Source organism: Aedes albopictus, chromosome 3, assembly GCF_035046485.1.
Source record: "Aedes albopictus strain Foshan chromosome 3, AalbF5, whole genome shotgun sequence".
In the NCBI taxonomy this organism is placed as follows: domain Eukaryota; kingdom Metazoa; phylum Arthropoda; class Insecta; order Diptera; family Culicidae; genus Aedes; species Aedes albopictus.
The window spans coordinates 238,010,138-238,031,691 of record NC_085138.1 but is presented as its reverse complement, the minus strand read 5'-3'; the positions used below and the strand labels follow the sequence as shown (position 1 = coordinate 238,031,691).

Sequence of the window (21,554 nt, the reverse complement as noted above, 5' to 3'; positions counted from 1 at the left end):
GTACGCACAGGCAAAACATTTTTTTATAAAAAATTTCAATCAACCATCTAAGGAATCATATTTTCGAATATATCATGACAAAAAAAATCGAAAAAATTGTTTCGAATTTGGGTTTTAGGCAAAACCGTAAAAAAGTAGTTTGTGCAGAAAATTTCGAAGGTGTTTTTTCATTTAAAATATTATGAATACAAAAACCCTTTTTAATGTATAATCTCTTTACAGGAATCAATGAAAATACTTTGAATAAAAATACAAAAATAAAGAAAATGTTGTTTGTTAAGAAAATGATTGTATTTTTGTTATACAAAGTTGTGCCCATACTTTCTGGGACACCCTATATTTAAAACTAGTTGATTTTTGTATAGTTGGGAATAAATTGATTTTAAAATGTAGTGGATTTGGTTCGGTCTGGCTGACTGTGATTTGAAAAAATGACGATCAGCGCCATCGAAATATGATTGGATCCTCCAACATCCGTATTTCTAATAACGTGTTCAATTCCCTCACAGAGTGTTACTATGATTCGATTAGAAGTTAGAAATCTGACGGCGATGAGGAGAACTTGAAATGTTCTTCATCTGGACCAAAACTAAAATATTTCGCTGATTCAATGGAATGGTTTACAGTTCACTCTGGTTGGATGCAATTTTGTTTTTTGTATGTTCTGCCAAACAGAAATTATGAATTTACTCCACGTAGAGCAGTCAGAATTACTGGATTTTTACATAGAAGGAGGATCACCCATTTCTTTATCCAATGGTTAAGAAAACTCATTTTTTCAAAAAATGGTCTTTGGTTCGGTTTAGCAGAACCCCGACCATTTAAGTATTAAGTACGCGCCTCTTGCTCGACTATAGTACACACTTAAATTCAGAAATTGATCTCGGTAAACGGTTTACCGAGAATCCAACAGCTGATATCTCGGTAAAATATTTATTGATTCTCGGTAAAATTTTTACCGAGATTTCGGTAAACCATTACCGAGTCTCGGTGAACTTTGCCGAGATCTCGGTAAAAAGTTGGATTACCGAGATCTCGGCAAAGTTTTAACGACATCTCGGTAAAACTTTTACCGAGATTCAGTAAAAATTATTACCGGGTTCTCGGCTGTTGGATTCTCGGCAATCCGTTTGCTGAGGTCGGCGATTTAATTTAAGTGTGTAGGCCAAAATATCGAGGGCATTGTCAATATCTAAATGTGTTTCCAGTGAAACATTAAAATCTAAATGGCTATATTTATTTTATTTGTATTTCAATCAGCTCGATGATAAATTAAAGTAGAACTGATGGGATTAATAATTGCTTAACCCAGAGGTTGCCAAACTTTTTGCTATCGCGGCGCCCTTTGGCATTTGCAAAAATGTCGCGGTGCACCAAAGTTTTTAACAAAGTTTTTTTTATGCAACTTTCACTTTACAATGTGCAAGACCAAATCGTGAAACACTTCTCTAATATCGTGTTTCCAGAATTCAATATTTGGAAAATTAAGTTTTTTAAATTAATTTCTCAAAGATAGTTTAAATATTCGTGAGATTTCAAAAATTATATTGGTTTCATCATAGAAGTTTTAAAAATAAGAAGAAACTCAGACGTACAGGTAAAACAAACTGCTGAATTTCAACAATTCAGCCAAAAATTCTAAAGCGTTTGCAATAATTAAAGAATGCTTATTGAATGAAAATGACTACACAGAACTTGCGGAAATTGCAAAGCAACACTTTTATTTATTTTGGAAAATTTCGGCAAACTGGGACACATGAAGAGACTGTAAAGTGAGCTATGATTGAACTTATTTTCATGAATTTCAACTTAACCCTTTGGGCCTGGATTGGTCATATATAACCCCATTGATGAAACCGAGCATAACAAACTCATTCGATATTGGTTGATTTTCGACCGTCTTGATGATTTTATGGGAGCGCCAAAAAAATCCCATAAAAAAAAAAACTCATTCGAGTTCAGCGAGGTTGCGGCAGTACTGATGAAACAGTCCGGTTCAAAAAGGTCAAAGCTAGCTCTTTACACTACCAGATCGGCAAACCTGTATGCCGCTAAGTTGTACTGAAGATCTTGTAATGATTCTGAAAAGAACGTAAATAATGTTCTTGAAATTAAAACTTTAGACAAGTTATAGTAAAATCAAAAGCTAAGCTGAAGCTTATGAATTCCAAAACCAAATTCAAAAACTTGAAATTTTAAAATGCGGTTTAAATTGATATGTTTAAAAAGGATTCCAGAAATCCTATGGAACAATCGAAGAGTTAGGAAAGATTAGAAAAAAATGTGAGAGACACTAGTTTTACTAATGAAAAAAATTAAAGGTATTCCGCAATACAAATAAAGAGTTTGTTTTTTTTATTTGTCATAAAAGCCAAAATCCTGCGGCGCACCTGGGAAAGGTTCGCGGCGCACCTGGGCGCCGCGGCGCACAGTTTGGGAAGTACTGGCTTAACCCTATTAGGATGTTGGTAGGAGTACGGGTCAATATGACCCAGTCAAGCACGTTGATCTTGCACTACACCATCGCGGAGCGAAAAACCTAACGTCTTAGGAGGGTTAATAAGAAATATGCACATTATAATTGCTAAAAATTGAATAGCTTATCATTTTTACTACATACAGAGTAAGGTCATTCCAGTTTATATATTCAAAAACTTCATTTCAGTAACTAGATTTGTAAATTTCACACCAACTTGCACTGCCTTAGTCATAGTTTGAGTTTTGAACATTGCTTTTGTACATTTGTTGCCATAGTTCAGATAAAAAGTTAAAAATCGGATACCTAGGTATATGATATTATCTATAATCAAGATAAAATCTAGAAAACTAAAACCTAGATTGTCCCTATGCTATTTGTGATGCCCATTTTGGGGTCTTCTATCTCTTCTGAGAGGATAAGAAAATCAATTGCACTTCGGTTGAGAAGGGTGAAATATTTCTCACCAGTGATGTAGCTCTGGGTGGGCAATGTTACTCCCGAACATACTCACCCACTCTGAAACTGCTCAAGTTTCTGAATAACCTTGTATCATGGATTGTCCTAGCCTGAATGCGTTATGAAAATTTCTCCTGGTAATCCTAGCTTTCTTGTCTCGTTGACGGTTGAAACCCGCGCTTCGAATGTTGGATGTTGTCGGCCGTGGAGGCCACGCTCCGAATGTCGAAGTAACCCTGCCACTTTGACGATTCCAATCCGTTGAAATCTTAGATAACCCGTTGAAGCCCATCGTTCCGCCAAGTTTTTGTTCAGAGCGGATTTTCTTTTCCATTCTAAATATCTAAACTTGAGCAAATGTTAAGTTTGTTTTAGATCTCATTAAGTGATTTATCATCATTTAATGGAACTTTTGAAGACAATGTTGGTGCTTGGTGAACTTCACAGATAGCCGTAACAATGTCGGCTGTGTATGACGATTGTATTTGAAGTTTCAAGTGCACAAACCTGGGTGTCCAAGAAACTCATTAAGCTGAAAACACTACAAAAAAAGTTTTCCCGCCAAAAAGTGTGGTTCCCACCAAAATGAATCCAGCTATTAAAGTTAAACCAAGCTCACCATTTACATCAGGTGCAATCAAGTGGTAAAGCCGGCGGTAGAGGTGTTGACAAAGATAAACCTACTGCTGCTGATCGATGCATGTTAGTTCAATCACGATCGATTTGCATAATGTCTATACCTAAGTGTCGATGCAGTTTTTCCATTGTGCTGACGAACAGCGACGATTTTCTGACGTTTTCTCTGACCCATAAGCACTCGTAGACTTCCCACTCGGCCTGCCGGCCGGCTTCTTTATGTCGTCGCCGTCGTCGTCGTCAGGGAACGTAACTTCCCGTAAGCTGATATATAGGAAAAAAGTTTTGTATTCTAGTAGGTACTGAAACACCCGAGTGCACCCGTCGATAGACAATCGATCGACCTTCAATGGGTGCTGGTTTTTATCGATCCGACAGTGCAGTATATCATAGCCACACGCTCGACGACGCTGTCAGGCGAGATCGGTGCGCTGCGTCATAAAGTTCTCAAAGAAACTAATTAAATTGCAGTACGACTAATTTGCTGTCGAATAAAACACTGCGAAGCCTTTATACTATGGGACGTGTAAAGATCTGAATCAGAGATATTCCTAGATACAATGCGATCTGTTCATATTAAACGCCCATCTAGTTGTAACGTTCGGCGTAGACTTTGAACCCTTCCACACAGACTTTCGCTATCAGCACCAGCTGAACGTGAAGCGAAAAGTAAACCCTTTTGCGGAATAAATGTACATATATACAAAAGCAAAACCGCGCGGTTCTTTTCGACAAGGCAGGAAAACAAAGTGTATACGGACAGACGCGCTTGAATGCAAATATCAAACAATTGCAATCGCTATAGTGCCGTACATTCTGGAGTAGGTCAAGTTGACCTAAATTTCATGCGAAATTCGTCACCGCATGTCGCTTGAACTTTCCGTTTAAAATTTAATCGAGGACCGTTTTTTACATTTCGTTCAACGTTACGAACTGGGAGAGAAGTCAAACACCGGTGATCACACCACGTAGGAGAAAGAGGTTCAAAATGCCATATTTCATACTTTCTACGGCACCAGTGATAAATGGCAAAAACTGTTGCTGCAGAGTCGTTTGAATGTTAAGAGTAACTTAACAATGTTTGCAAGAAATCAAAATAAGAACATGTTCATGTTCAACGTTTTCAAGCATTTCCAAAGCTTCGTTCGAAAAAACGGGTGTTGTGGAAAAAGGCTTAATTCATGGGGTGGAATAAACTAAACCCAGTAAACATAAGAAGCTGATTCATGAATATGTAGAAGGTTTCAACAACCAGCGTCTCCATTTTTGGAAAGGAATGAGCTTAAGGAGAAACTTTAGAGAGCACAAACATGGCTGCCACAATGGCCGACTTGGTCCCCTACTCATGTTTTCAAGAGCACCAATCTTGAAAATTCGTGTAGCTGCTTAGGATAAATGGGCATTTTCAGTGTATGAGTGTTGATGATCTTCTATTTTTAGGCAAGAAATCCGCCTTCCACGTCAGATTGCAGATCAATATGGGGAAGGGGAAGTAATTGATGATGCAATTCCATCTTTCCCACGCCAGAGTCTTCTGCGTCTGCACACGTTCATGCTGAGCACTACCCAGCCAACCAGTAAATTATTACTCAGACAACCAGTAATCGTATTAAATGTTGCATAAGATGATAAAGTGGAGGCCATATGCGTAGGAGCAGCAGCAGCGGTCAGGCTGAGGCCGGGGAGGCCTCTGCTGTACTTAGTAGCCGTTTCCATTCCACTCGGTCCATGGCTGTTTGTCTCCAGTTCCGCACTCTGCGTAGGGTCCGCAGATCGTCCTCCACTTGGTCGACCAACCTAGCTCGCTGCGCATCACGTCTTCTTGTACCGGTCGGATGACTCTCGGGAACCATTTTAGTCGGGTTGCTATCCGACATCCTGATGACGTGACCCGCCCACCGTAGCCTCCCGATTTTCGCGGTATGGACGATGGTTGGTTCTCTCAGCAGCTGTTGCAGCTCGTGGTTCATTCGCCTTCTCCAAGTCCCGTCTTCCATCCGCACTCCGCCGTAGATGGTACGCAACACCTTTCGTTGGTCCTCTGCACGTAGGGTCCATGTTTCATGCCCATGGAGGACGACCGGTCTAATCAGCGTTTTGTAGATGGTTAACTTCGTGTTACGGCGAACTTTGTTCGATCGTAGAGTTCTGCGGAGTCCAAAGTAAGAACGATTTCCTGCCACAATGCGCCTCTGAATTTCTCTGCTGGTGTCGTTGTCGGCGGTCACCAGTGAGCCCAAGTACACGAATTCTTCAACCGCCTCGATTTCATCACCGTCGATATGAATTCGGGGTGGCGGGCGCGGTGATTCCTCCCTGGAGCCCTTTGCCATCATGTACTTTGTTTTCGACACATTAATGACTAATCCGATTCGTCTGGCTGCACTCTTTAGTCGGATGTACGTTTCCGCCATCGTCTCAAATTTACGAGCAATAATATCAATATCATCAGCGAAACCAAGTAGCTGAACGGACTTCGTGAAAATCGTTCCACTCGTGTTTATCCCCGCTCTCCTAATTACACCCTCTAAAGCAATGTTGAACAGCAAGCACGAAAGACCATCACCTTGCCGTAACGCTCTGCGAGATTCGAAGGGACTCGAGAGTGTCCCTGATACTCGAACTACGCACATCACTCGATCCATCGCCGCCTTGATCAACCGTATCAGTTTATCCGGGAATCCGTATTCGTGCAATTTACTTTTTGTCTGTCTCAAGAGCAAACTTATGTGTCTCCGAAGGATTTTGGGCCGCTGAATCCGAATCCGGGCTCAGATTTGCTCTAACACGTCACAATTTTGAGATATACCTCAATTTATAGGGCAAAATATGCGATTTTGGGCTTTTTTGACTGCAAGCCATTAAGCAAGGAAATATTTTTTTAAAGCAATCAAAAGGTTAATTGGTCAATTAACATCTAAATCAACGACTCATGCAAAATATTTCGTTTTACCAAATCGATTTTGATAGTTTTAAGCGATTTATGTTAGGTACGATATTTCCCATACAAGTCAACCTCCAAAAGTTGCATGCAAGTTTTCATACTAACATAAAATGCTTAAATCTACCAAATTTGATTAGGTAAAACAAAATATTTTGCATGAGTCGTTGATTTAGATGTTGATTGACCCATTAACCTTTTGATTGCTTAAAAAAAAATATTTCCTTGCTTAATGGCTTGCAGTCAAAAAAGCCCAAAATCGCATATTTTGCCCTATAAATTGAGGTATAGCTCGAAATTGTGACGTATTGGAGCAAATCTGAGCCCGGATTCGGATTCAGCGGCCCAAAATCCTTCGGAGACACATAAGTTTGCTCTTGAGACAAAAAAAATGTTGCGCTGTGTAATCTGTCATAGCTGTTCTCGATCGATTGTATCATACGCCGATTTGAAATCGATGAACAAGTGATGTGTGGGCACGTTGTATTCGCGGCATTTCTGCAACACCTGGCGGATGGCGAACACCTGGTCCGTTGTAGCGCGTTCACCCATAAATCCACCCTGATATTGCCCCACGAACTCTCTTGCAATCGGTGATAGACGGCGGCATAAAATTTGAGAGAGTATCTTGTAGGCAGCACTCAGTAGTGTGATCGCGCGATAGTTCCCGCAATCCAACTTGTCGCCCTTTTTGTAGATGGGACACACGATACCCTCCATCCATTCCTCCGGTAATACTTCCTCCTCCCAAATCTTGGTAATGACCCAGTGTAGTGCTCTCACCAGTGCTTCTCCACCGTATTTTAGAAGCTCGCTTGGTAGTTGATCTGCTCCAGCGGCTTTGTTGTTTTTCAACCGGCCAACCTCCTCCTCAATCTCTTGAAGGTCAGGGGCCGGAAGTCTTTCGTCTTGTGCACATACTCCTAGATCTGTTACCACGCCACCTTCGGTACTTGCAACGTCGCCATTGAGGTGCTCATCGTAATGCTGCCGCCACCTCTCGACCCCCTCACGCTCGCTCGTGAGAATATTCCCGTGATTATCTCGGCACATGTCGGCTTGTGGCACAAAGCCTCTGCGCGAGCGGTTCAGCTTCTCGTAGAGCTTTCGTGTGTCCTTAGCACGGTACAGCTCTTCCATCGCTTCGCGATCTCCTTCTTCCTGCTGGCTCTTCTTCATCTGGAAGACTGAGTTCTGCCTGTTCCGCGCCTGTTTGTAACGTGCCTCATTCGCTCTCGTACGGTGTTGCAGCATTCTCGCCCATGCTGCATTCTTCTCGTTTTTCAACTGTTCACATTCGCCGTCGTACCAGTCGTTTCTGTAATTCGGAGTCGCGAAGTCTAGTGCTGCAGCCGAGGTACTACCTATGGCGGATCGGATGTCCCTCCAGCCATCTTCAAGTGTAGCTGCGCCAAGCTGCTCTTCCGTTGCTAGGGCCACTGCTAACTGCTGCGCGTAGTCTTGAGCCACTTCTACGTTACGAAGTTGCTCGATGTTGAGCCGCGGCGTTCGACTTCGACGCGTGGTGATAACTGTCGAAAGTTTTGAGCGCATGCATACAGCGACTAAGTAGTGATCCAAATCTATATTCGCACTGCGGTATGTGCGGACGTTGGTTATATCCGAGAAGAATTTACCGTCGATTAGAACGTGGTCGATTTGGTTTTCTGTTTGATGGTCGGGTGATCTCCAGGTGGCTTTGTGGATATCTTTGCGGGGGAAGAAGGTGCTTCGGACTACCATACCACGGGAGGCTGAAAAGTTTACGCATCGCTGGCCGTTATCATTCGATACGGCGTGCAGGCTGTTTCGTCCGATTACCGGTCTGTACATTTCCTCCCTTCCTACCTGCGCGTTCATGTCGCCGACAACGATTTTCACGTCATGCGGCGAGCAACCATCGTATGTTTGCTCTAACTGCGCGTAGAACGCTTCTTTCTCGTCATCGGGTCTCCCTTCGTGTGGGCAGTGGACGTTGATGATGCTGTAGTTGAAGAAATGGCCCTTAACTCTCAACATGTACATCCTTGCGTTGATCGGCTGCCACCCGATCACACGTTGTCGCATCTTGCTCAACACTATAAATCCTGTTCCCAGTTCATTGGTGGTGTCACAGCTTTGGTAGAAGGTAGCCGCTCGATGCCCGCTTTTCCACACTTTCTGTCCAGTCCAACAAAGATCCTGCAACGCCACGATGTCGAAGTTGCGGGGATGTAGTTCGTCGTATATTATCCTGTCACATCCTGCGAAACCTAGTGACTTGCAATTCCATGTTCCAAGTTTCCAATCGTAGTCCTTATTTCGTCGCGTGGGTCTTTGCCGATTGTATCGAGTCGTATTTTCTCCTATGTTATTTGCAATGGGGATTTTTACGGGTGGCTTATTGGGCCTACGCCAACACTCCTGTCTCGCCGGAGGGCCATCGTGCCAGTTCTGTTTTACGTCCCAACCAACACTGGGACGACCATGCTGATGGGGCTACCATCTTGGATCTAGCTGGGCGTGGTGCAGCGTTTCTTACTCAGCCGCTGGATGCCAGAACAGACGCTGTTTGAGCCGCACCCATTGGCGGAGATAAAGGGGGGCAAGAGGGGGCACTTGACCCCCCTAACTATAAATTTCTGTTTAAATACGCCAAAAAATGTTTCAGAAAAATTAACAAAATAAATTGAATCAATTTGGCGCCAGCAAATTTCACTAGATACGCCAAAAAATGTTTCAGAAAAATTAACAAAATAAATTGAATTGATGTGGTGCCAGTAAATTTCACTAGATACGCCAAAAAAATGTTTCAGAAAAATTAACAAAATAAATTGAATTAATTTGGTGCCAGCAATTTTCACTGGATACGCCAAAAAGTGTTTCAGAAAAATAAATAAAATAGATAGAATCACTTGGACGTCTGAAAGTTGAACTAGATTTGCCAAAGTAGTTTTTTCAACTTAAAGAAAATATTTGATTTTCGGTCGGCTCTGCACCTCCTTGGTGAACAGACGCTCCGGTCGTACCTCCTCAATCTAGCTGAAGTCAGAAGGACAACAGTGCCCAGGCTGCACTACCAGCTAAGCACACAACTCTTAGCTGGCGGTCTTTGTCATCGCTTGACCCGTGGAAGCATGAGGTAGGAACTTGTGAGGACCAGAGCTATATTGCACGCTCTCCTTATCGACTCACCGTTTTGCAGCCCAGACGTTGACACACCGTCTATTTAATTCATGATTGGCCAAACACAGTGTTTTGCATTTCCGCGATTAAATTTTATATCAATTGTCTATTATTCTGGGATACGAGGAATTAAGCTAAACATTGAACTCAGTTATTACTCAAAATAAGTAATACATACATACGTTAACTTTTTCATTTTTCATCATCAGAATATTAAAAAAAAACCTTTTTAAAATGTGTATAGCTTGTGCGCTGACAATGTTATACGTAACCCCAATTGCCTTGAAATATGACATAATCCGCTCATGATCCCTTGAAGTTGATTGATTATTATCATTGTTTACTCTGTTGTAGCACGCGAACTAGAACTAGAAAAAAGTAATTCCCCAGAATATAGCTACGGTAGAGCACCGCACCGCACACGTGCAGAATCACGCTGTTTCGAAGGCGTAGCATTTACTGAGCTTTTATAGTCCAGTTTCGTCGATTGATAGCACTGGTTGACAGTAGAAACGTTAGCAATATGAATAAATCAGAATAGTAGAGTTAAATATCATACGAGGTGCTGCTTGCAAAATATGTATTCCAGTTAAATTGCATTCCATTTCTGTCATTGATACAACTTAAAAAGCTTGGCTATCTCTAATTATTTACAATTTTATGGACCAGTTTAATTACATACATTTCTTATTAATTGTTTTTAACTGAACGCTTTTTTCATTTATTGTTGCAGGTTCCATCTCCATCTTTTTGTGATGAATTAGGAAGTGTTTTAAAATTGTAAGGTATGTATTTTTGATTTTATTATCTATATATATATAATTTATATATATATAAATGCAGTGGCATATGTGGGACCGTGCATAACTTGCAAACGGATGGTCCGATTTGGGTCGTCTGAGTTTTGTTCTGTTAGTTTTCACCCAAGGAAGGTTTATGAGGCAAAAAACATGGGACATTTGAGGGTTTTTGAAAATTACGTATGAACGGGGACTTCGGCTTGGCTAGGCACTTGAAACGACAAAAAACGCAGTAGGCAAGACAAAGTTTGCCGGGACAGCTAGTTATTAATATTTATTAAAGACACTTTACCCCTTTGTGTTGCATTCGTGTCTGTATTTTTGATTTTGTTTGTAATATTGTATAGTGTTTTGAAAATAACTTTCTGTTAAGACTGAACAAATCACATCTTTTTGTTCCAGTGCTCTTTGACTCTCCATAGTGATACAAAATTAGTAAATTTCATAAAATTGTACACTAGGGGTACTCACTAAACAGATTAAATTGCTGCGTAAGCCATGATTTTCTGCTTATTTGAGTTTCATGATTTTGCGAATAAAATAATCAAAGATTGCCTTGGTGATCGCGACGTTTAATCAGTTTAATCAGTTTACGCTGTTAAGTGAATCCCCTTACTATAATTGTTACCTAGTACATTGCTACTTTATTTGACAATATCTTAACACTCATTTAGCGTGTTGACAATTTGCCTAAAAGACTAAATTGACTTATTTTTTTGTAATTGTGTGGAAAATATGCTTTAAAAGGTTAAAACAAGCCCAAGGGGACCAACAAAATAATGATTTTCAATATCGGTTTCATAATCGGGGCTATATATGGCCACTCCAGCCCCAAAGGGGTAAGTTGAAATTTATGAAAATAAAAAGTTCAATCAAAGCCCATTTGGCAGTACCTTTACAATCTATCATGTGTCTTAATTTACCGAAATTTTCCAGAATAAATAAAAGTGTTTGAAATTGAAAGTGTGTTTCCGCAAAAAAAATGAAATTTCGGTCTAGTTCTGTGAAGTTATTTTAAGTCAATTAGAAATCTTTAAATATTGCAAACGCTTTAGAATTTTTTGTTAAATTATTTAAAATTAGCAGATTGTTTTACCTGTACGTCTGAGTTTTTTCTTATTTATAAAGCTTCTATGATGAAATCAACATAAATTTTGAAATCTTACAGATATGCAATTTATCTTTGAGAAATTTATTTAAAAAAATAGTTAGTTTTCCAAATATTCTCTGAATTCTAAGAAAACATGGTATGAGAAGTGTTGCACGATTTTTCCTTTGACATTTCAAAGTGAAAGTATTTTAAAATTAAAAAAAAAACTTCGTTGAAAACTTTGGTGCGCCGCGACATTTTTGGGAATTTAGAAGGGCGCCGCGATAGCGAAAAGTTTGGGAACCTCTAACATATAAAAAATATCTCAGCGCTGCTTTGCAAGCAAATCATGGTTTTCTTCTATAGTTAAAATCTACAGGTGAGGTACTTCCAAGAAAAAATAATAAATCAAGGGCTCCGTAAAACAGTAATAAGGGGCAATTCTTCGAAAATATCATAAAAAGCAGGTATTGTTGTTGGAGAGAGCGGTCAATGTTCTTGCTAAGCACGCATATCACTCATTTACGTTTCCATGTTCAGTTCATGCATCATGTACATATAGCTATGGTTATTCAGCTAGCTGAAGCTCAAGATAATTTGCACGATATTGTAACGTTTTGACGTTTTTATTCTGTTTAAGTAAAATAAAGTTTGAATTCAGTTTGATAAATTTGGATAAATACGTTTTTTTTTAATATTTTAGTATTTTAATTCAAAGTTCGTTTCTTTAAATTATTACTGTTTTCGTTAAATTGTAGCTTTTGACGTTTTTGTCTTTTAAAGTAAAATCTTATGTGAATTGGATTCTTTGAATATGTCTTTGAGTTTGAACCGTTTCATTTAGTAGAGATTATCCGTTTCATATAAGGTTTGTGTCTAGGCTAAGCTAATGACGATTCATGTTATGCATCTTATAGGACTTTTTCGATGGCGTTAAATAGTTTTTGCGGCCATGTGCGGTTTGAATTTGGCGCACTTGTATATAATAGTTTGTAAATTGAATAGACGACTGCTTCAATAGCAGGAAATTTACTTGACTAGAGAAATCGACTTGACTCCATCATTTTAAGTTAGAGTCGGCTGGAGAACAGAAGTGAGCTTCGGCGACCTTCTGCCAGTTTTTTAGTTTGTAAAGGTGTGTAGTGTTTCGAAATAATGTAGTTCAGTTGTATGAAATGAATTTAATGTTTATTGTCTTTGTTTTTCGTTACTTAGTGGACTAAATTTAGGATCTTGTCGCCAGGGGCAGACACTCTGTTCCCTGAGCATTCGTTTAAGTTTTCCAAAGGTAATTGTGAATTTGAATTCGCTTTTAGTGTATATTGTCTTAACTCTGTGTTTCGTCCTTGGACCTCAGCGTCCAAGAGACGCTTTTTATTTTGGCTTCAAGCCTTTTTCGCTGCTCCTCGCCCGCCAAAACTGGCAGTTAAACGGAAAGTAGGGATGATATCTGGCCTACCCGCGTGCGGTTTAAGCACGATCGGGCAGAGTACCGGACCGCCGACACTCCCCCTCCGCACCTATAATCCGGCGAACGAAAAGGAGAGCGTAACGTCGACGATTGGCCACGGAAATGCACCGACAACGGAAAAGCCTGCGCAGGTACGTCGTTTTGAGTTCATGGCCATGATCATACATACACACACACACACACACACACACACACACACACACACACACACACACACACTTGACGAGCATTTTGTGAAAGACAATATACATACGAATGAATTCAATTGTTTAGTTTTCTTTGTTTCCATTATTTTTTTGTTTTATTCATTAATTTTGCGTTCAATAAATTCACTTCAGCGACCTTTAATTGTTTGTTGTAGCTTACTCAGTTTTTAGTCTCTTGTCGTGTAAATTTTTGTTACTGTTTCAGTTTGAACGTTTTATATACTAGATTTTAGAGTTTTTAATCGAGTCAGCGGCCGTTCGAGAAAGCCCTCGAGATAAGAGTCGTCACTTTAGTCGGGCAAACTTGAATTTGAACCGGTGGTCTCTCGTTAGCGAGAGTGGCGCAAAAGCCACCGCGTTTTATAATCTCTCGAGCTAATTCGGCGAACGGTTACAATATAACAATTTTTCAAAAAAGGGATTATAAATTCACATGATCAGCTTTACATATTAATTGCTGATGATCACGGACGAAAATTTGCAAAGGAAATACTATTATTTAGTCCTAGTTGAACAAACACAACGTTGTTTAATTGGGCGATGATGCTTCATGACCCTTCTCCTCTTGGCGTACCGACCCCACTGGGCCCCCAAAGGCTTCTTCTCAGCTTCCACAGTTCAATTATGAGCACTGCCACAGTTATTAACTGATAATTTCTTCTGCCTACGACCGGTGTACCTAATAAAGACAAGAAAATGTCATGTGCGAAAAGTTCCTGGGCCGCCTGGGAAACTCGTTTACCGCTTCGGTTATATGAGCCGTTTAACCCTCTAAATATCATTTTTTGTCATCTAAAACCGATTTAAACATGTTTTGGAAGTTAATTCTTTTTTATTCTCGATTTCGTGAATTTCAGTTTTTGATTTTTTCATTTTTATTTTTGAACATCCCCACACTTTTATATTTTTCCTGGAATCCAATTTGGGGAACGGATTTTTTGAGATGAAAACATTTTGAGATTTTATGATTATTGTTGAAATATTATTATTTTAATTTTTTTCACAGAAAATATTATTTTCCGTGTAACTTTAAGGAAAATAATTTTAGAGTGTATTCGATTCCCTTAAACTATTAAACAAGGATAGAATGATTTGGGAAAAATTTAAAATATGTTAATTGTAGCGATTCAATAGAAAATAAACAATGACTTTTAAAAGGTGACTAAAACATCAATTTTTCAATGATTTTTAAAAAAATGTAAATACGCTTTAAAATACACCAAAAACCATTTTGAGATATACAGAACAGTCCTAAATATCAGCCAAAAATATAAAAAATGGATTTTCCACGAAACAAAAATTACAAAAATGCTCAAACTATACCCCGTCTAAAGGCGGGATTGGGTATTAGAGGGTTAATGATCATGTTGAATAATAACAGTTTAAATTGCTACGTTTATAAGCCACTGATTAGATTTTGGAAATCTGAATGAAACTTCAGAATTTTAACAAAATCTACACATTACCAACATGCTGAGTTTAATTTAAAAATACTAAAAATGTGGGAAATTCGGATTTTTTTTCTAGATCGTGTTCAGGAACTTTAGAAGTGCTGTGCTAGATTATGACGGCATGATGCATTGGTCATGACATCCAGTTATAGATAAGAATTCCCTTTAAAAATATTCGATTTGACGAGCCAAAGGACATTCACTATTTGTTTGTCAACCAGTCATAACAAAGAATCGCGTATTTCGCCATGAATACAATTGGTCATGAACATTTTTAACCGATCATTAACCAGTAGCCGAAGTCGTCATTGGCAGCGATGCGCGCGCAGGTTAACCTTGAATCGGTCAGATTTCTAATTTGCGCCAATAAACTATGCCTACGTACCCGGTTACCACAGAGCTAGTGTTCTTCGCGCGCGACGAAGTCACCGTACCGTACCGTCAAAGAACGGCCCAGTGAGCCTATATGTTCCGTTCGCCTCGTACACATTTGTTAGTACGGCACAACATTAATGTTTATCGCTCAAGTGCAACCGTAAATATGCTGGAAAATAAAAATCGTATGCCCACGAATCAAAAGAAACCTTCTGCAGCCAGATGGTTTTCATTCAGCCGGTGGCGGCGGCGGCAGCGGCTTGTGGTAATGCAACTTGACCGGTGCAGTTAGGTGCACGGTCGTCGTCGTCAGTGGATACTGGAGAATGACATCGCTTGAATGAGCAGTACCTTTAGATCTTGTACGAGAGATGTGGAAGCAAAAACCGGTCTACCGACCGATCTCGTTTATATATGAATTTGAAAATTAAATCCTATAGGTCTCGGGTACTATGCTGACATTAGCCCATACAGAAACGATCCAAGTTCCAACGGCGCGACGACGTTCTATGTTGAAACTTTGGCCGAGACATTAGAACCACGACGACGTCATACGACTGGTGCACCACGCATTCTACTATCACTATTGGAACCGCACGGTCGTAACCGGTTGAACTAAACGAGTCTTTAGGTGCAGCAGATAGAATCACACATTTCCACGATAGGAGTGCTCTGTAGCACAACATTTTAATACCAACTATTTCTTGAGAGTAAACAGTAACTTTTACTAGCTCACTTGCTGATAACACTAGGTTACACCAGTCTATCTTAAAATTATCCTATTTGATTTGATAAAACGAAATATGTTGCATGAGTTGTAAGTTTAGACGTTAATCGACCAGTTTATTCATTGATCGCTTACAAAAATAATGTCCATGCTTAATGGCTTGCAGTCAAAAAATCCCAAACCGCATATTTCGACCTATGAATTGAGGTATAGTCAAACATTGCATTGTGACGTGCTGGAGAGCAAATCTGAACCCGGATTCAGATTCAGCGGCCCAAAATCTGTCAGAGACATATATATTTACCTTTAAGACAGGCCAATAGTTAATTTTGATATTAAAAAATGTCATCAATATTGCGCAAAACCAACGTTAAACCTGATTTTAAGCTGTAACTAAAAGCTTAGAAAGTCAGCTGATGTAACCAGTTTGCTGATCAGAATCAGCATATGATTAGGCATGAACAATTTTGAAGTTTTGTAGAAGTTAACATCTTCGTGAAGACGACCTTACAGGTCGAAATACGTATCTGTCAAAGAATGCAAATTCTTAGTGGAATTAAAAGGAACAGTACTTAACACGATTTTCTTTTTACTAACTTTCGTTTACTTCTGTATGAGGCTACAAAATGGTGGGTCGATAGGGAGAGCGTCCAACATAGCTCTGTTGCAAGTTCCTATCTCATGCTTCCACGGGTCAAGCGATGACTAAGACCGCTAGCTGAGAGTTGTGTGCTTAGCTAGTAGTGCAGTCTGGGCACTGTCGTCCTTGTGACTTCAGCTAGATTGAGAAGGTACATCTCGAGCGTCTGTTCATCAAGGAGGTGCGGCTCAAACAGCGTCTGTTCTGGCAGCCCAACCATGTTGTATTAGGCCAACAACCTACTGTTCCCGAAACCCAAGAACTGTTACAGAAACCGAAAATGAAAGATAACGAACCGATTCAACGGCAACGACTTTTAGCGCGAAACAACGGACAAGAATTGGAACTTGGAATGTACTAACCCTAGTCCAGCAGGGTATGAAACTTGAGATCCTAGGACTGAGTGAAGTCCGTTGGCCGAACTTTGGAGAACACAGATTGGCGTCGGGTGAAATTCTGCTATACTCTGGCCAACGAGGTGTACACGCTCCTCGACACCGTGGAGTTAGTTTTCTGCTCAGCGCTCATGCCCGCGCTGCGCTCGCGAAGTCGAAACCTTAACATGATCCAATTTAACCCAAGCAGCACCTGCAACATCATCCAAAATGTGGCTTCCTATGCTTTGGTCTAAATGAGTTGCACGGAAAGCACACGCAACTTCCATCTTGAAAATTGAGTTGCATTTAAACTCCGAATTTCGTGAAGTTTCGGCTTTCTTTCATAGAAATCACGAGAAACCTCGTGTTTAACATCGATTCATGGAGGCGAAGCTTATATATTCTCACAAGTGGTAAAACAGTAAGCTTACATCAAATGTGCTATGGTACAGCCATGCAACATCTAAATCTGGTTTGTTTGTTCAGATCATGTTTCAAATGTGTTGCGAAAAACTTGCGCGTCTTTTCATTTTAACTGTTCTTTAACTTGTGACAAAGTAGGTGCAATGAAGTGACAAGTAACTTAACTAACTTTTATGGTGTGTTGAGCAGCAATTGTAGTATTGTAGTATGTAAGGTGAGTAGTTAATATGTACTCCTGGTGTCCATGGTTCGAATCTGAACAAATCTTTTTTATTTTTTTATCATTCCCTCTCATTCAAGTTGCATAATGATTCAGAATCTGCGCTTTTTGGGTTCTAAGAAGAAGCAATTGTGTTCTAAGGTAGCTGTTACTGGCTTTGAAACAAGTTGTGTTGCTTGGGTACGCGCCAACCGATGCTGCCGCCGAAATGCAAGACAAATAGAACTTTTAGAGCTAACTGAATGCCGTCGTGGACAAGATTCCGAAAGGTGATATCAAGATCGTCATGGGCGACTTAAAGGCGAAGGTTGGTTTCGACAACTCAGACTATGAGCACGTCATGGGACGCCATGGTCTCGGAGAAATGAGCGAAAACGGAGAGCTGTTTGCAGAGTTTTGTGGCAACAATAACATGGTGATTGGGGGATCACTGTTGTCCTTCTGACTTCAGCTAGATTGAGGAGGTACGACCCGAGCGTCTGTTCACCAAGGAGGTGCGGCTCAAACAGCGTCTGTTCTGGCATCCAGCCAGCGGCTGAATAAGAAACGCTGCACCACGCCCAGCTAGATCCAAGGTGGTAGCCCCATCAGCGTGGTCGTCCCAGTGTTGGTTGGGACGTTAAACAGAACTGGCACGATGGCCCTCCGGCGAGACAGGAGTGTTGGCGTAGGCCCAATAAGCCACCCATAAAAATCCCCATTGCGAATAACATAGGAGAAAATACGACTCGATATAATCAGCGCGACGAAATTAGGACTACGATTGGAAACTTGAAACATGGAACTGCAAGTCACTAGGTTTCGCAGGATGTGACAGGATAATTTACTTTGGAACTTTGTTGGACTGGACAGAAAGTGTGGAAAAGCGGGCATCGAGCGGCTACCTTCTACCAAAGCTGTGGCACCACCAATGAACTGGGAACAGGATCTATAGTGTTGGGCAAGATGCGGCAACGTGTGATCGGGTGGCAGCCGATCAACGCAAGGATGTGCATGTTGAGAGTTAAGGGCCGTTTCTTCAACTACAGCATCATCAACGTCCACTGCCCACACGAAGGGAGACCTGATGACGAGAAAGAAGCGTTCTACGCGCAGCTAGAGCAAACATACGATGGTTGCTCGCCGCGTGACGTGAAAATCGTTGTCGACGACATGAACGCGCAGGTAGGAAGGGAGGAAATGTACCGACCGGTAATCGGGTGAAACAGCCTGCACGCCGTATCAAATGATAACGGCCAGCGATGCGTAAACTTTGCAGCCTCCCGTGGTATGGTAGTCCGAAGCACCTTCTTCCCCCGCAAAGATATCCACAAAGCCACCTGGAGATCACCCGACCATCAAACAGAAAACAAAATCGACCACGTACTAATCGACGGTAAATTCTTCTCGGATATAACCAACGTCCGCACATACCGCATTGCGAATATAGATTCGGATCACTACTTAGTAGCTGTATGCATGCGCTCAAAACTTTCGACAGTTATCACCACGCGTCGAAGTCGAACGCCTCGACTCAACATCGAGCAGCTGCGTAACGTAGAAGTGGCTCAAGACTACGCGCAGCAGTTAGCAGTGGCCCTACCAACGGAAGAGCAGCTTGGCGCAACTACACTTGAAGATGGCTGGAGGGACATCCTATCCGTCATAGGTAGTACCTCGGCTACAGCACTAGGTTTCGCGACACCGAATCACAGAAACGACTGGTACGACGGCGAATGTGAACAGTTGAAAAACGAGAAGAATGCAGCATGGGCGAGAATGCTACAACACCGTACGAGAGCGAATGAGGCACGTTACAAATAGGCGCGGAACAGGCAGAACTCAGTCTTCCGGATGAAGAAGCGCCAGCAGGAAGAACGAGATCGCGAAGCGATGGAAGAGCTGTACCGCGCTAAGGACACACGAAAGTTCTACGAGAAGCTGAACCGCTCGCGCAGAGGCTTTGTGCCACAAGCCGACATGTGCCGAGATAATCACGGGAATATTCTCACGAGCGAGAGTGAGGTGGTCGAGAGGTGGCGGCAGCATTACCATGAGCACCTCAATGGCGACGTTGCAAGTACCGAAGGTGGCGTGGTAACAGATCTAGGAGTATGTGCACAGGACGAAAGACTTCCGGCCCCTGACCTCCAAGAGATTGAGGAGGAGGTTGGCCGGTTGAAAAACAACAAAGCCGCTGGAGCAGATCAACTACCAAGCGAGCTTCTGAAATACGGTGTCCATACCGCGAAAATCGGGAGGCTACAGAGGGTGGGTCACGTCATCAGGATGTCGGATAGCAACTCGACTAAAATGGCTTTCGAGAGTCATCCGACCGGTATAAGAAGACGTAGAGCGCAGCGAGCTAGGTGGGTCGACCAAGTGGAGGACGATCTGCGGACCCTACGCAGAGTGCGGAACTGGAGACAAACTGCCATGGACCGAGTGGAATGGAGACGGCTACTATGTACAGCAGAGGCCACCCCGGCCTTAGCCTGATTGGTAAGGTAAGTAAGGGGGATCACTCTTTCCTCATCGACCAGTAATACACAAAGTGACATGGCGTCACGGAAAATCAAATCGACCACATCTGCATTAGCCGAAAATGGAGACGGAGCTTTCTTGACATGCGGAACAATCGCAGCGCCGACATTGCGTCCACCCATCATCGCCTAATCGGCGAGATCTGACTGCGCATTGCTAGGATCCATCGACAGGAGGAAAAAATCGGCCGCTGGTTCAACACACGCCGACTGGAAGACGCTGCGATGAAAAGGTCCTTCTTCGAAGAGCTAGAGGACCGTGCTGCGGACATGCCGGAAGGTGGAAGCGTAGAAGACCAATGAAGCGCCATCAAGAACGCCTTCATCGCCACCGGCGAGATTTATTTTGGGTGAGCTACGCACCCGGAGAAAGCCGTGGATCACAGATGATACCTGGAGGAAGATAGGGGAGCGAAAGGAAACCAAAGCCGCGATAGAGCGAGCGAAAGTACGAGGAGCCAAAGACATAGCCCGTCAGCGCTATTCGGCTCTCGAGAAGGAAGTGAAACGCTCATGTAGACGGGTCGCCTTGCCGACGAAGGCGAGAAAGCCGCAAACATCGGCGACATCCGTCTCCTCTATGATGTCTCACGTCGCCTTAGTGGGACTAGGATGAATGCTGCGATGTCCGTACAAGATACGTCTGGACAGTTATTGACCGACCCGGTTGATCAGTTAAAACCTGTGTCAACACCGCTGCTCCATCAATGTATGAGATAGAAACAACTATCCGCAGCATGAAATTGAACAGGTCCACGGGGGTCGATCGCATATTAGTTGAGATGCTCAAAATGACCCCGTAGTTTCCGCACAACTCCTGCATCAATTATTCTGTAACATATGGAAAACCGCGACATTCCCGGCCGACTGGATGCACGGCGTCTTAGTAAAGGTACCCAAAATGGGTGACCAGACTGTATGCGATAATGGGCGGAGCATCATGCTACTGTGTATCGTTCTCAAAGTTCTCTGCAAAGTGATCCTTCAGCGGATATAGGAGAAGATTGACGCAACTCTCCGACGGCGGCAGCAAGCAAGAGTTCGTGCCGGACGTTCCTGTGTGGCCCATATTGTCACTATCTGGTGTTCATTGATTACGAAAAAGCATTTGCCCTCAGGCGCAGGGGTGTCCCTGAGAAAATCATCTGCCTTATTGAAGCACAGGCAATTTTCGTGCAGAGTACTGCAAAACGGTTTCTTGTCCGAACCCATCCGGGTCGTTGCTGTAGTGAAGCAAGGATGTATACTATTACCGCTACTGTTCCTCATCGTAATCGGCGAGATCCTGGTAGGTGCGATTGATCGTGAACCAAATCGTGAGTTGCTGTGGCAGCCCATACCATGGAGCACCTAAATGACTTCGCATTGGCTGATGACGTTGCTCTCCTAGCTCCTAGCTCTCCTACCATCAACGTAAACAAGACCAAATTGTTAGATGTAAATACGGTCAATCCTTCTAGCTTTACGGTTTTTTTTTATTCCGTGTCGGGTATTTCCATCACTGCGACCAGTTTTTTGATCTATTGTGATATATGCCCCTGATAAGTTTTATTATAGCTATGTATATCAAGATGA

General features: G+C 41.9%; 1 protein-coding gene across 1 annotated transcript in view; it reads left to right on the top strand.

Annotated features, from left to right (window-relative positions):
- The window catches only part of LOC109407709 (ATP-binding cassette subfamily G member 4), a 127,158-nt gene that overhangs the window by 51,167 nt on the left and 54,437 nt on the right, over nucleotides 1-21,554 (top strand). The window contains exon 3 of the mRNA XM_062859682.1: nucleotides 10,411-10,462. The gene's annotated coding sequence lies outside the window, so the exon portion shown is untranslated. The remainder of the gene's footprint in view (nucleotides 1-10,410; nucleotides 10,463-21,554) is intronic.